General features: G+C 35.8%; 1 pseudogene; it reads left to right on the top strand.

The window, feature by feature from the left end:
- Nucleotides 1-1,301: 1,301 nt before the first annotated feature.
- The window catches only part of LOC105053639 (myosin-8-like), a 69,053-nt pseudogene continuing 56,064 nt past the window's right edge, over nucleotides 1,302-14,290 (top strand).

Below are 14,290 nucleotides of genomic sequence, written 5' to 3' on the forward strand. Positions count from 1 at the left end.
CTCAAATTTGGAAAAAAAAGCTAGAAGAAAATGGAAGAATTTCAAAAGTGGGGCTTAAGTCGTCCTTTTTTGATTTATTAAAAAATGAGATATACAGTCTCTATTTATAATAGCAAGGTCTGATTTTGGTCTTTACACAATTCAGATCGGATTCCTCTTCTTAGCTTATAGAAGAACTTTCGTCCATTCACAATTGGGTCGGATTCCTCTTCTTCTTCTTAGCTTATAGAAGAACTTTCGCCCGTTCACAATTAGACTGGATTCCTCTTCCTAGTCGTAGTGGGACTCTTTTACCCAACATAGACGTGTCTAGTAGAAATAATTTAGAAAAAGCCAAAATTCTTTAGGAGGTAGATATCAACTTCTATATCAACTTTGCTTTTTGTTACTTTATTGTTTCTTCTCAGATTGGAAGCTATGCCAGGTCAAAATCTTTTCAAAAAGGAATTTTTGGTTTGACTGGTCCATTTTGGACTCTAAATGAAAGAATTTGGACCCAATCACTAGAGGTGCCTTCCTATAAAGGATGTGATGTCATGGTGTAGATCTCGAAAAACTGTTCGATTTAAATAAGAGATTATCAAAATCAAATATCATACAACCAAGTTATGGCCTCTGAAAATTTGTGTCCAACCCTAACTGTATTGGCCAAAGTGGTTCATATCGAGTTTGATGATTCTCCTGATCCAATATATAAGAAAAAATAAGTTGAGATTTGAACATGAGAATCAAAAAGATGCTAGTTTATTATCATTATTATTTTTTTAAGAAAAAAATGAATGGAGAGGAGATAGACTATGGAGACCGGAGGCAAATTAGGTTTTATGATATGGACCACTTTCACATTTCCAGGTGCCATTATGTGGTAAGCATGAATCACCATCCTCACATTCCAGCAATACTGACACCAATCTCAAGCACATTTTGTGGAACCTTATTCTCTTGTCAACTACTTGAACAAATGACACAAAGGGTTGACTGATTTTCATGCTATGTGCTGTGTAATGCTATCCAAGCAAAAGTTTCTGTGGTTTCCACAACAGCTATGTTGTCATTATCCACTAAGCTGTGTCTTTAGGTTTTGCATTTCAATTCTCTAGTATTTCTGTTGACTGATAAAAGTTTTAATTATTTTCTGTCAACCAATTTGTATGTAAGTTGCTTATAGTTATAATGACATTTCAAATGCAAATTTTTCAGGACATTGAGAGGTATAAACTGGGAAATCCCAGAACATTTCACTATCTTAACCAGTCTAACTGCCTTGAGCTTAACGGGGTAGAGATTCTAAGGAATATCTGGCAACTAGAAGGGCTATGGATGTTGTTGGAATTACTTCTGATGAACAGGTGTGACTTTTTAGCGGCGGTTCCACTGGGAAGAAAGACCCCCTACCATCAATTACCAATGATTTGCAAAGATATTTTTCCTCATTTTATTTCTCACGTGTTTACTTTATTCAGGATGCAATATTCCGGGTTTTAGCTGCTATTCTTCATCCAGGCAATATTGAATTTTCTGAAGGAAAGGAAATAGATTCATCCATACCTAAAGATGAAAAGTCCTGGTTCCATCTAAGAACTGCTGCTGAGCTTTTTATGTAAGACCCCTCTCTTTGTAAATATCTGTACTTGTGAATATCAGATTAGATCTACTTATTATCCTGAGAAACTGCAATGCAATTTTTCATAGGTGTGATGTAAAGGCACTTGAGGATTCATTGTGTAAGCGTATCATTGTAACTCGTGATGAGATCATTACAAAAAGTCTAGAGCCGGAAGTTGCAGCTCTTAGCAGAGATGCTTGGGCAAACACTGTTTACTCATGTTTATTTGATTGGTAAGCATTAATGCCATTGCTGAATCGTTTGTTTGGCAAAAAGGTGTGATGATGCTTCTTACAATAGCTAGTCCAAAAATGATTCTCTCTCTCTCTCTCTCTCTCTGCAAATTTAAGATGTTATTCTAGTTTTTTATGCCCCTAAATCCTTTTTATTGTTGGTTGCAGGATTGTGAATAAGATTAACGACTCAATTGGTCAAGATCCTAACTCAAAGTTCCTGATTGGGGTGCTGGATATATATGGCTTTGAAAGTTTCAAGATGAACAGGTGCGTAGGTGGTATGCTTTTGCATTCATCATTAAAGCTGTCTGAATCTTGATGCGAGCTGCATCAATGTTTTGAAGCAACATGTGAAACTTATGAATGCATGAGTCTTGATAGAGATGGCTTTCAAATGCTTTTTAGTGTATAGAGCAAAATCAAGGAGGTTCTTCTTAGTCATATTCTATTTTAATTTCAGGCTGTTGTGTTCAACTAATTATTGAGTTTTCATAGTGAAAAAAGAATCGTTTTATGATTTTCAGATAGAGTTGTCTAGCTTTCTTGTAGAGTTTGAGGGATAAAACTGATGGAAATTCTAAAATACAACTTGGTGATAGAGAACAAAAATGAGGTTTCTTGGGCTAAATTAGATCTGAAACTATTAGATGCATAAAAGGAGGCAAAGGTTACATGAGGAAATGGAATATATTGTAATTAGTAAATGGTTGTAAGAGTTAATGGGCTTTAATGGTATTGTGCTAGAAGCTTTTTGAACAACCTAGTGCTTAGCCAATCTGTTCATTTTAGAAGGTTTCTTTTTTAAAAAATGTTTTTGGTGTTCTTACGTGTTGCATATCAGTGTAAAGAATAATAAATCAATAAATATATGTTTTATCCTTTGATTTGATTTACAGTAAGAGGTTTTTTATCTCTCAAGTCAAATTTTTAAAATCTTTAATTTTCTTCATTATGTTTGCTTATATGGAGAAATATTGTATATGCATCTATAAGAATGAATGTGATAAACTAAAATGCTATAATAACTGTAGAACACAACTTATGAGCCAGTCAATGAAACTATTGGAAAGGGTGATAGAATAGGGATGAAGAAAACAACCAATCATAGAGGACCATTTGATTTATGCTATGAACGTCCACAATGGAGGCTCTCTTGTTTAGGTCATTCATCAATATATGGAGAACAAAGAGTGTGTACATATGCTTGTATGCACTAGGAGAATGCATGCGATATGATACCAACAATGATAATTTGGTGGGCACTAGAAAAAGAGCAGCTTGCATAACAAAATTGGTGTAACATGCACACTGATGCTTTGACAGGTTTTGAGAGAATGAGGTAAATGTTAAATTGGGCTCATGAAGAAGATATAAGAGAATAACTGCCAAAAAACCAGTAAAGCAAGAAAAGTGAGTTGATGGAATGCATATTTAATGGGCTAGGATTGTAGATGAATTCCCAATCAAAATGACAAAGGACAGACTTCATAGTATGATCAGTTTGATGCAAAGGATTTTTTATGCAAAAAAAACAAAGCTATAAATGAAGAAATATGTTATGTAATGGATGATGTGGAGAGGTGCCTTTTGGGTTGTCATGATTGTTCCGTTCCTTCACTTGAAGGAACATTTCGCAAAACAACACTTTGTCCTGCAGTATTGGCCGATTTGAATTGCCGGGCAATAACATATATCCAAGGTAAGCTACCAAAAAAATGTGGAAGAAGTGTGAACATTGACATGGGTGTATTGTAAAAGTAGAAAGGATAAGGTGAAAAGTTAAGAACAAAATATATTATAGGAGGTTTAGTGTTTAGTAGTTACAGCAATTTAAGATAGTGATGGTGAACTGAAAATGGGGGTGGTATGGGTAAGTGCAATGAAGATTCAAAGAAGTTGCGGTAAAGTTAGTTGCTTAAATTTGTGTCTAGAAAGAGGGGAAAATTTAAGCTATCATGATTGAAAATGGAAGATGTGAGAATGAACATGGAGAAGTTTAAAGTTTAAAATATAACTAAGGCTAGCTCTAAACAGGAATATTGGTGGGCCTTGATTAATAAAGCTAGTCTCAACTAGTTGGACCAGGCTTAATGAATAAGATTCTACCCATGGTTTGCCGTAGCTTCTGGTATAGGGTGTACCTAGGGATGGCAACGGGGCGGGTTTGGCGCAGATCGGCTCTTTTCGTGACCTGCTACATGAGTTAGATACATGGATCCATTCCGCTCCATCAACCCTTGATGGGCTTATAAACTTGATCCAAAACCTTTACGTTTTCAAAAAGTTGGACCTTGACCCACTCCATGAAAACCAATTTAAGCTTAAATAAATTTATAAAATCTAAATTTTTATTATTGAAGTTATTTTTTTTTTCCAATCCACCCTGCTCCAACCCGTCCCAACCCAACCCGCTTCGCCCCAAGCCAGCCCCCCCAAACATGTTATGTCTTTGATCTATTGATAGATCTCATCTCATAAACAAATTTCTTGTCAAAATTCCTACATCTCCATATTATCATAACAATAATCATAATAAAAAGATCCAATCATTTATTCAAGTGAAAAATCAAGAAAAATAATATTACAATGGTGTAGATATATTATGTATATATAACTAATGGTACTTTGGACTTTTCACATATACGGGGTGAGTTCGTGGGGTGGGGCAAGAGCAAATCCTGACCCACTCCATCTCACTAATAGGTTTGCTAATTTTTGACCCGGCCCGCACCTCAACCCATTTAGCTGATCCATTTATCCACCCCATCACAGGTTGGAGGGGGTCGGGTTCACGGGTTACCCGCCCCATTGCCATCCCTAGGTATACCAGTACCATACCAATTTGGTATCTCGTACCATACCAACACTTAGTATACTATCTCAAATTGTAGTGAACCGCATATCGACACTGTAATAGGATGGTACTGGTATGGGGTCCATTACCAGAATGGTGAACCCTGACTTTATCCAATGTTTTATGTGTTTGGTATTGGTGTCCATACTAGTACCTTACCACTATAATAGAGCATGATGTGGTATATCTATATTTACACAAGGTAAAGGTGCTAAGTCGGTAGAGCACATGCATGTGTCAGTGCAGTTTTGTATCAAATCCTTGTATTGTAGCTGGTCCCTACTAGTATGGTATGGTATGCTTAGTATGACTAGTATTTTTCTGATGCATGAAGCCATACTTCTATCTATTGCTAAATTTTATGACAAGATTGTTTTATTTTGTGATTTACTGAGTTCGTAATTTGATTTCATTGAGTTGGAGCAATGAAGCTTTTAACTTCATCGAGTGTTGTATAGAAAAATGTGTGGACAAGAATTAGGGTTTAAAGATATAGAATCAATGATATAGACACTTAGAGTTGTAAAGTCCACCATTGGACAACAAAACTTTTAATTATCACTTCTGGGGCAGGGCTACATGTTCTTCCACACAAAACAACCTACTCTTTATATTTGAGGTCTTTTACAATAGAAATTTGAAGTCTTGACGAAAAAACATCATACAAATTAACTTAAGTTGTAACTGATCGGCAGGCAAACTTGGTCAAATTTCAAGAAGAGATCAAACTTGGTATACTCATGGAAGGATCTAACTTGAATGATAGTGTTTTACTGCTTGCATGTGCATTAAAGAGACGTTGGATCAAGTTGCTAATGGGTTGAGATTATGGTTTTCATCTTCTAACCAACTTAATGAAGTAAACAAGGTCAGTTAACTGCTAAAACAACTCATTTTTTATTATTTTCTGTTGTAAATATAAATCAGTATCTACCATCTAGTGACTGGTTAAGTAAATGGATATGCATTTGTTGGATGGTCCAAGTTTCTTGACTTTCACCATAGAAAAACCACCTAAGCCTTCTTTCGATAAGTCACACACTAAGGAGAAATTTCTTCATCAAGCATACAAGCCTTCTACCATTATGTTTTGACCAATACATGTGTATTTCCATAGCAGTTTTTACAACATCTATTACACTCAAAGGGTCATGCAGGCCAGTTTCTATACATTTTGAAGTGGGTGTGTTTTATACAGACCCTTGTAAGTTGTAGCCCTTTGTATATGTCAGCTACTCTAGAATTTTTGGAGGCCAATTTGCTGTCATATTCTTTAGCAATTTATATTTGATAATGATGTCCCCTTTTTTTTTCTCTTCTTGTTTCCTTTCTAGCATATTCATTTGACATAAATATCTTACCTCAGTGGTTCCTGTTTAAGGTTCTAATATATTCATCATTTGCAGCTTTGAGCAATTTTGTATCAATCTCACAAATGAAAAACTGCAGCAAGCCAGCAACATTTTAATCAGGCTTGAGTGTGGAAAATTCTCTTTGCAAACTTCAATTCCCTATTGGATAGAAACCTAGGATTTAAATTTGTTTTAGTTACTCACTAAATCTGTTTCTTGGAAAAGCATGTTTTTAAAATGGAGCAGGAAGAGTATGCAAAAGAGGAAATCAACTGGAGTTATATTGAGTTCATTGACAACCAGGATGTTCTTGATCTTATTGAGAAGGTTCATTCTGACAACATCATTAAAACAGTACCTACATCAAGAAACTAATGTTTTCTGGTGATTGTTTTCCTTTCCTAACTTGGTTATATCTCATAATAGTTGTGTTGGTTTTCACAATGTCCAGCTAATTAGCATTTAAAGAATTCCAAGGATATCTTTGACATTTTTTATGCACTATCAAACTTTACTATGGTGTTTTTCCCTCCTAAAAGCAATTTAATAACACAAGGGGTCTAGGTTCGCTGTGCCGGCAGACCCCATGCTGGTTGCCCGACGGTACAGTTCGGTATACCTCCATTTTGTTCCGTACCAGGCCCGAACCGACACAATAATGTAAATGAGGGAGAGGGAGAATCAGAGATAGATAGAGAGAGAGAGGGAGGGAGAGAAAGGAACAGAGGTAGGAGTGGGTGGGGATGTTGACGGTGGCTGTCAAAGGGCTGTGGAGGCCGAGATCCTGCCCTCTGTTAGGTCGAAAGAGGGCAGGATCTTCCTCCCCCTCCGTCTGTTCCTCTCTCCCTCCCTCTCTGTCTCTTCATTTTCCTCTTTACAGAGGAGGGTGGAGCTCCGAAAGCCTCGACAGGCCTTTGACAGCCTCCGCAGCCTTTCCGGCCGTTCCTCTCTTTCCCTCCCCCTTCTCTCTCTTTTCCTCTCTTTTTTTCTCCCTTCTCACCGGTATACTATTTTTTACGTCGAAATTGTGTTGGTCGGCTATCGATACACTTTGGCATGCCCTGAACCGGCTGGTTTGGGCTGGTTCGGTGAACATTGCAAGGGTTACTAGTCCAATCAGCATGGAAATGAAAAAAAGTTGGACTACGTATTAAATGTCAAATCTTTGGTAAAAGATTTAAAGCTTCTAAAAATAAAGGGCCATCCTAATAAAAAATCCACACCATTGGTAGTCATCTATGTATCTATTGAGTTGCTAATGCTTGAGTTTTCTAACCTATGCATCAAATGGGTGCAAAAATTAATGCTTACACTGTCATGCTATGATGTTTTGCTATGATCTAAGGATTTGATATCACTGAATTTCGATCTATACTAGTTTTAAGATGTGTAGATCATGATAAATGCTGTGCATATTCAATTTACATAGCCTGCAATGTACTTCAGCATGCTAGTACAATTCATAGCATCCGTTATTCTATCCACTCAATCCATGGGTAGAGGACTACAAAAATGTATGATTTTTGGTCTCTATGTATTTTTTGTACTAGAGTTTGTGATCAATGGTGTGGATCCTCAACTAGGAGGGTCCATCATTGATTTCAAATATTTAAATCTTTTACCAAGATTTAGTGTTTCATGTGTAGCCTAAGCCAGTAGGAAATAGCTGTGAAAGTTCTGAAAGTCAAAATCTCGTTGATATACCCACTTCGGGTAGAGCACGTTGGATTTACTTCTTTAGAAACTTGAAGAGTATCCTTGGTATATTGGTCTTGCTTTTCAGAGATGTTAATGAGTGCCCATTTAAAAATGTTTCTTAGTTGCCTAGTTATTATGCCTGGCCACTTGATCCTCTCTACTGCATATTATTCTATCACCACATGTATATTCTTTTTACTTTTGATGTTAAACTTATACTTGATATCTGCTAGTTTTGAATGACAATCATAAGGTTCATTAATTGTTGGCTTGTTGCATTATTCCCACTGCAGGCACATTGTGCTTTCTTTGATGCTATGTAAGAATCCTTGATCATCCAAGGGCTACATACTTAGTACTAGCTAACTGAACATGTTCAATGCACATTTAAGGAAAAAGGTCAAACAACATTAAAATATAAAAATGGAAATTTTGTAACTAAAACTTTAAAAAATATAAAAAATAAAATAGAAATAAAAATGGGAAACAGAAAATATATAATTATGAATTAAATTTTAAATTTTTAAATTTTAAGTTTTAAGAATAAATAAATATGGAAGCAGGGTTGTTAGTGAGAAATATGAAAAGAATTTTAGTAGGGCCAAAGAGAGAGAGGTGTGCAGGCAAAAAGATTTCTTTATTATCCTTATGATTTATCTTTCCCTCTACAAGTTCCTCAAATTTTTCCTTTCTTTCTATTTTTTATGGAGTGGAGAGTATCTTGGAGTTGAATGGAGGGTACTTGGGAAGAAATTGATCGACAAAATCTAAATGTGAATATTTTAAAATTCCATATTTCTTCCTTGTAATGCAGAATACATTATGATCAAGAGTCTTACAAGAAAATAAAGAAGAGAATAAAAGGATTAAGCCATGATTAGGGGCATAATGGTTTTTTCCAAGGAAAGCTAAAGCATATTTGAAAACATAGCAAAAATGAAGGGAAGCAGGAAAAATTTCTTCCAAATGACATAAAAATACTGAGACGTAAGATGAAAATCCAGTCAAATTGTTGAGACTTCTTGGAGATCTTCTATTCTATTTTCAGATCTCCCATCAAAGCATTTTGGATGTTAAATGCCAAATTTTAGGAAATACAAAATCTGTTTCACAATTCTAAACAGTTAACAAATGCTTGGTTGATGCCTAAGTTTGTTTCAGAATCTTTATACCTCATTGGTTCAATTTGTCTTCAAGCACATACTGGGCATGCTTCTGTAATGATCTTATCATCTTATATTTTTAAAGGATAGGAAACAGAAAGTGTAGAGCAAGGAAAATCTTTGTTAATAACTGTCATAATTTTTTTTTAAAAATTGATATATATATTTTTCACAGTGCATGTGTGTGGACATAAACTAATTAGCCCATCAGTATGCTTATAGATCATAATTCACAGTTGGTTCATGTCTGAAGGCAATTCTTCTGAAATGTATTGTCTGAATGTCTTCTTACTGCTTCCATTCAAGTCTTGCTTTCAATTTTTTCGCTGGGGGCTTCTTAGGGCAGACCATCTCCCATGGTTTTCCCTTAATATATTGTCCATATTTCTGTTGATATCTATTAGATAGCTAATCTGATATCTTTTCATGCCTTTTGGAATGGCTTCATGTATTATTATTTTTAGGAGCTTCATATAAGTGCTTAAATGGCAGATAACTTCTGAAAAAAGAGTTGCTGTATTTGTTATTACTATCAAAATCCTTTACATGAAGTATTTTCATCTGCTGAGTGTTAGGCTTCCTGGATAACATGACTATGATCTGATTTTTTTATGGTTCAATTGAAAAGGTAAATTTCTGGTTTTTGAAATTAGACTAACATGACTCATTGTAGCCTTATCCAGTGCATGGGTTGGTCGGTTTAGAGATGTACCTGAAACTGAACCAATTTATATCAGTATCCTAAAACTGAAATCAAAACCGAACTGACCATGTACAAAAACCACTGGAAACCAACCCAAGAAATTTGGTTCAGTCCATTTTGCTTCATCGGGTTGATGTTCAATCACTTCAATGGGCTAAGCTACATAGACTAGGTTGAGTCTAAACATAAAAATTTCATTATATATATATATAGCAATATAGCATTGATGTTCAATGGCTAGGCTAAATAGGCTGGAGTAAGTCTAAACATGAAAATTCCATTTTATCTGTTAGAGAAAATATAAGGAAAAATTTCAAAAATTGAATATATCTATACACACTCATATATACGTATATATGGGATTTGGTTGGTTCGTTTGAACTGGTTTTCTTAAAATTCAAATTGAGACCGAGCTGAATATTTTCTGGTTCAAGCTTTTCTCAAATTGACATCAAGTCAGATTTTGAACAAACTGATATAAAGTTATAAACCTAACTGAAAAGATTGGTTCAGGTGAGGTTCATTGTTCAGCCAGTTTTTTGCACACCCCTAGTCTTATCAACCTTACTAGTTCTTTAATTTGATGTTTGAGGATAAGTAGGATATGTTACTGTGGAAGGGAAGGCATGGCACCTTCTAGAGATAGTTATATGTATCGGCTTATTTTTTTTAATCATATCACCTTTTCTTGTTAAATTCTATATTGATGTTGAAAATGTTTTTCCACAAAATTTCCACATTTTTTTTGTATAGTTTCAGGAATTTGTTAAAAGGCAATCTATGAAGCTTCTTTTTGGTTTGTTTGCGTTGATACACATCTGGCTATGTGCTGTTTGTCAAGAGGACTATCTGCCTATTCATTTTCCGATCCTCTTCGTTACATGGCATACTTTCAATAATAAGTGGACCCATTCTGTTTACGATTTTATGCAATTATCACCTTCTCAGGTTCCTATGTTTTAACGTCTTATTTTGACTTTCAGAAACCTGGCAGGATCATTGCTCTTCTGGATGAAGCTTGGTATAAATACTATCATAATAATCTCACTTAAAAAAGAAATTCTGATGAAACTTAATATATTGAGATGCTGAGGCAGCTGGATTTTTTTTGTTTTTGTTCAAGCATGTTGCCAAGATCAACTCATGAAACATTGGCCCAGAAGCTCTACCAGACTTTTAAAAATCATCAACGCTTTAGCAAGCCCAAATTAGCTCGCTCTAACTTTACCATTTGTCACTATGCTGGTGATGTACGTAACTCCTTGTTGCGCTTTTGACATGTTCATCATCTGGATGCATAAGTGTATAGTAAGAAAATCTTTTCATCTTTCAGGTCACTTATCAGACAGAACTGTTCTTAGACAAGAACAAAGATTATGTTGTTGTTGAGCATTAAGCCCTCTTGAGTGCTTCTAAATGCCCCTTTGTTTCAGGTCTGTTTCCACCCCTCTCTGAGGACTCATCCAAATCTTCAAAATTTTCATTGATAGGCTCAAGGTTTAAGGTAAAACTTTGATCTTTACATGATGCGCTCTTCGCGCTTAAATCCCAGTTATCCCAAAGTACATTTATTGATTGCCACCGGATCTACAACTTTGCAGCAACAACTGCAAGCTTTGCTAGAAACTCTAAATGCCACCAAGCCACACTACATCCACTGTGTTAAACCTAATAACCTTCTTAAGCCCGGAATTTTTGAGAATATTAATGTTCTGCAGCAGCTATGATGTGGGGTAAATTTTTAGACACCTTTCCTTTCCACTTCATATATTCTCTTCTTAATTGATGATATCTACTCCAGTGCTTATGTTGATAACTCTATTGTAATTTTCTTTAATATAGGGAGTGCTGGAGGCAATTAGAATAAGCCGTGCTGGATACTCAACAAGACGCACATTTGATGAATTTGTATATCATTTTGGCATGCTTGCACCTGAAGTTTTGGAGGGAAGGTGGGTTCCTGAATACTTTAGACATGTTTCCAGGCATTTTGAGTAAAAACTGCTAGCACATATATATTTATTTGTTTGATTGTTCTATGTGGTGGTTGTGATTAGATCACTGCTACAAAGAGGTTGCTAGAGAAGGTGGATGTTAAAGGCTATCAGGTAAATATGATAGTCAACACTTCTTTGCTAGTTTCAAGATTGACACTGTTAATATGTTTAAGCATTGGCACATTTCTTAGAAAGGCCATTGTCAATATTTCTATCATAAAATATAATTCTACATTTCATCTCATGCTTATATATAGTTTGTCTTGAAATAAACCAGTTCACATTGAACATGCTCTGATTCTATATATAAAGCATTTTTTTGAAACTAGTTGCAAAATTAAAAATGGTATAAGATGATGTCAAGGGGGAACAATTAAAGGAAGTACAATAAATAAAGGAGAAAAGAGGGAATGGGGTTGCAACTTGCAAGTTCCATTTTTTCCTACTAGATTATTGTTGTACCCAAGGTTCGCTGTACCAGTACCGGACGGCGTGCCGGTCCCGGACCGGTATGGTACGGTACCGGTACCATACCGTACCGACACACGGTATGCCTGGGCGTACCGGTCCGATACCGGTACACAATATTTTTTTCAATTTTTTTTTTTTTTGGATTTTTGAAGTTAATAATTGATAAATACAACTTCAATATGGCATTATATTGCATATTATTGACATATTTGGGTTCAATTTGGAGTTAGATTGTGGTACAAAGACTCTTAATAGCCATATGTTGCAATTGAATCAGTTTCATGCAGAAGAAAATGGGTTTGGAAGATTCAAAACACATCATAAAGCCCTCAACCATTTAACTTGATTAAAATTAGGGTGGTAAAACACCTGAACTCTCTCCTATTTGACTTATTTATGAAAAGCCTTGCTCCAATTGTGATCCTATATAATATCGCAGATATCGCATATAACAGTTTAAGCTTCCAGCATCACAACATTATGCAACCAGAAGTTATTCACTTTTATGATTCCACCATAAGAATTTCTTCATTAACTCTGAGACATATATACCACTACTAGCATCACAAGATTTATGATATTGATACAACCAGATATTATTCAATTTTATGATGCCATTTTGAGTTACTAATTGGAATATTAGATATCGCCCATGCTTCTTTTTTAATCGTAAATGCTGAGTGTTGTGTGATTATAATACTGAGATTTTTATTTTAAAATCTTGTTGAGGCCTCTAAACTATCTGTTACAACTGCGATTAATTATTGTGGAAACGAATACTTGAAACGGTACGAATGCACAGGGTTAAATGAGCAAGGAGTCATGGTACCAAACAGGGAGAAGGGTAATGGTAAATGCTTAGTAATTGTTGGGGTGGGGAACCTCTATTACTAGCTATCAGAGGTTCAAAATTTCCTTTCAGGTTCCTCTCAAGTTCTCAGAATGCTTCCCTAGGCATTTCCATCTATTTGGTGATGAAAAACCAAATCAAATTCATCTTACGAGTTGGATTCCGATGAACTAATACATGGTACAAGCTTTACAATCTCGGTACTGGATCTTATACTGACACTATTCTATTATAATACCGATATATATTTCAATTTGGTACAAAACAACATACCAAATATTGGTATAATATGAAATAACATATCAATATGATAAATACATCATATCGGATACTACAAGACAGATGGTATAACAGATATGATAGAGAGAGAGAGAGATGTGCTTGAGGTTTCATTTTATTTCAGATATCAAGAAAATAACACAAGATCCTCATCAAACTGAGCCACCTTCCCCCCTTCCCATGGGCGATACGGTTCGGTTCACCCCGAACCGATCCAGAACCGAGCCGTACCGCCCGGTTCCGAGCGGTATGGGCCCGAACCGCACCGAACCGCCCGGTTCGGTGCGGTTCGGGGTCTTTTTCCAAAAAAAGGCCCGAACCGGACCGGTAAGGGACCAGTCCGACTCGGTACGCCCCGTACCGGACAGTTCGGCCCGGTACGGCAAACCATGGTTGTACCATTCTTTTTATTACTAGCTAACTTGGTATCTTGGAATGCACAAATTGACTATCAATTACATCAAGAAATCATTTCACTGAGACTGAAGTAACGACATAAATACTGACCTGATAATTTTCTGGATTTGAACTTTAGCTGCCAACTTGAACCATCTAATCTAGTGGTCCATCTTCTGGTGAAAAAGTTTCTCTGCTATTCTGAATTGTACATTCTGCAGAGGGTTAAGGTTTTCATGTTGTGTGCATGATGAACCAGTGCTAGCATGGTATACGAAGTTATGAACCATGTCAACGCTTGAAAAACATCAACGTGACTTGAATGATCCAAAAGTTTGCAAAAAGATTCATGACCAACATGCAAAAAATACTATTTATTTTTTTGAAGATAGACTAGTACAAACCAAGGTATGTTGTATCGGTCAGCTACTAGTTCGACATAGTACTGGTTTGGCACCATACCACCATATAGAACACTTGGGCATGCCGATCATCAGATCGACACACCTTTTTTGTTTTGTTTGGTCAATTTTTTTGTTGCTCGATTTTATTGGTTTTACTGAGTAATTTTGACCCTAATTCAATCTAAAGGTACACAATCTTAGCATTGAGTACCGTAGCGGTATGTTATTGGTTTCATATGGTACGGTTAGTATAATACGATGCATACCTCATATCAAGACAG

This window comes from Elaeis guineensis, chromosome 11, assembly GCF_000442705.2.
Source record: "Elaeis guineensis isolate ETL-2024a chromosome 11, EG11, whole genome shotgun sequence".
Lineage (NCBI taxonomy): Eukaryota > Viridiplantae > Streptophyta > Magnoliopsida > Arecales > Arecaceae > Elaeis > Elaeis guineensis.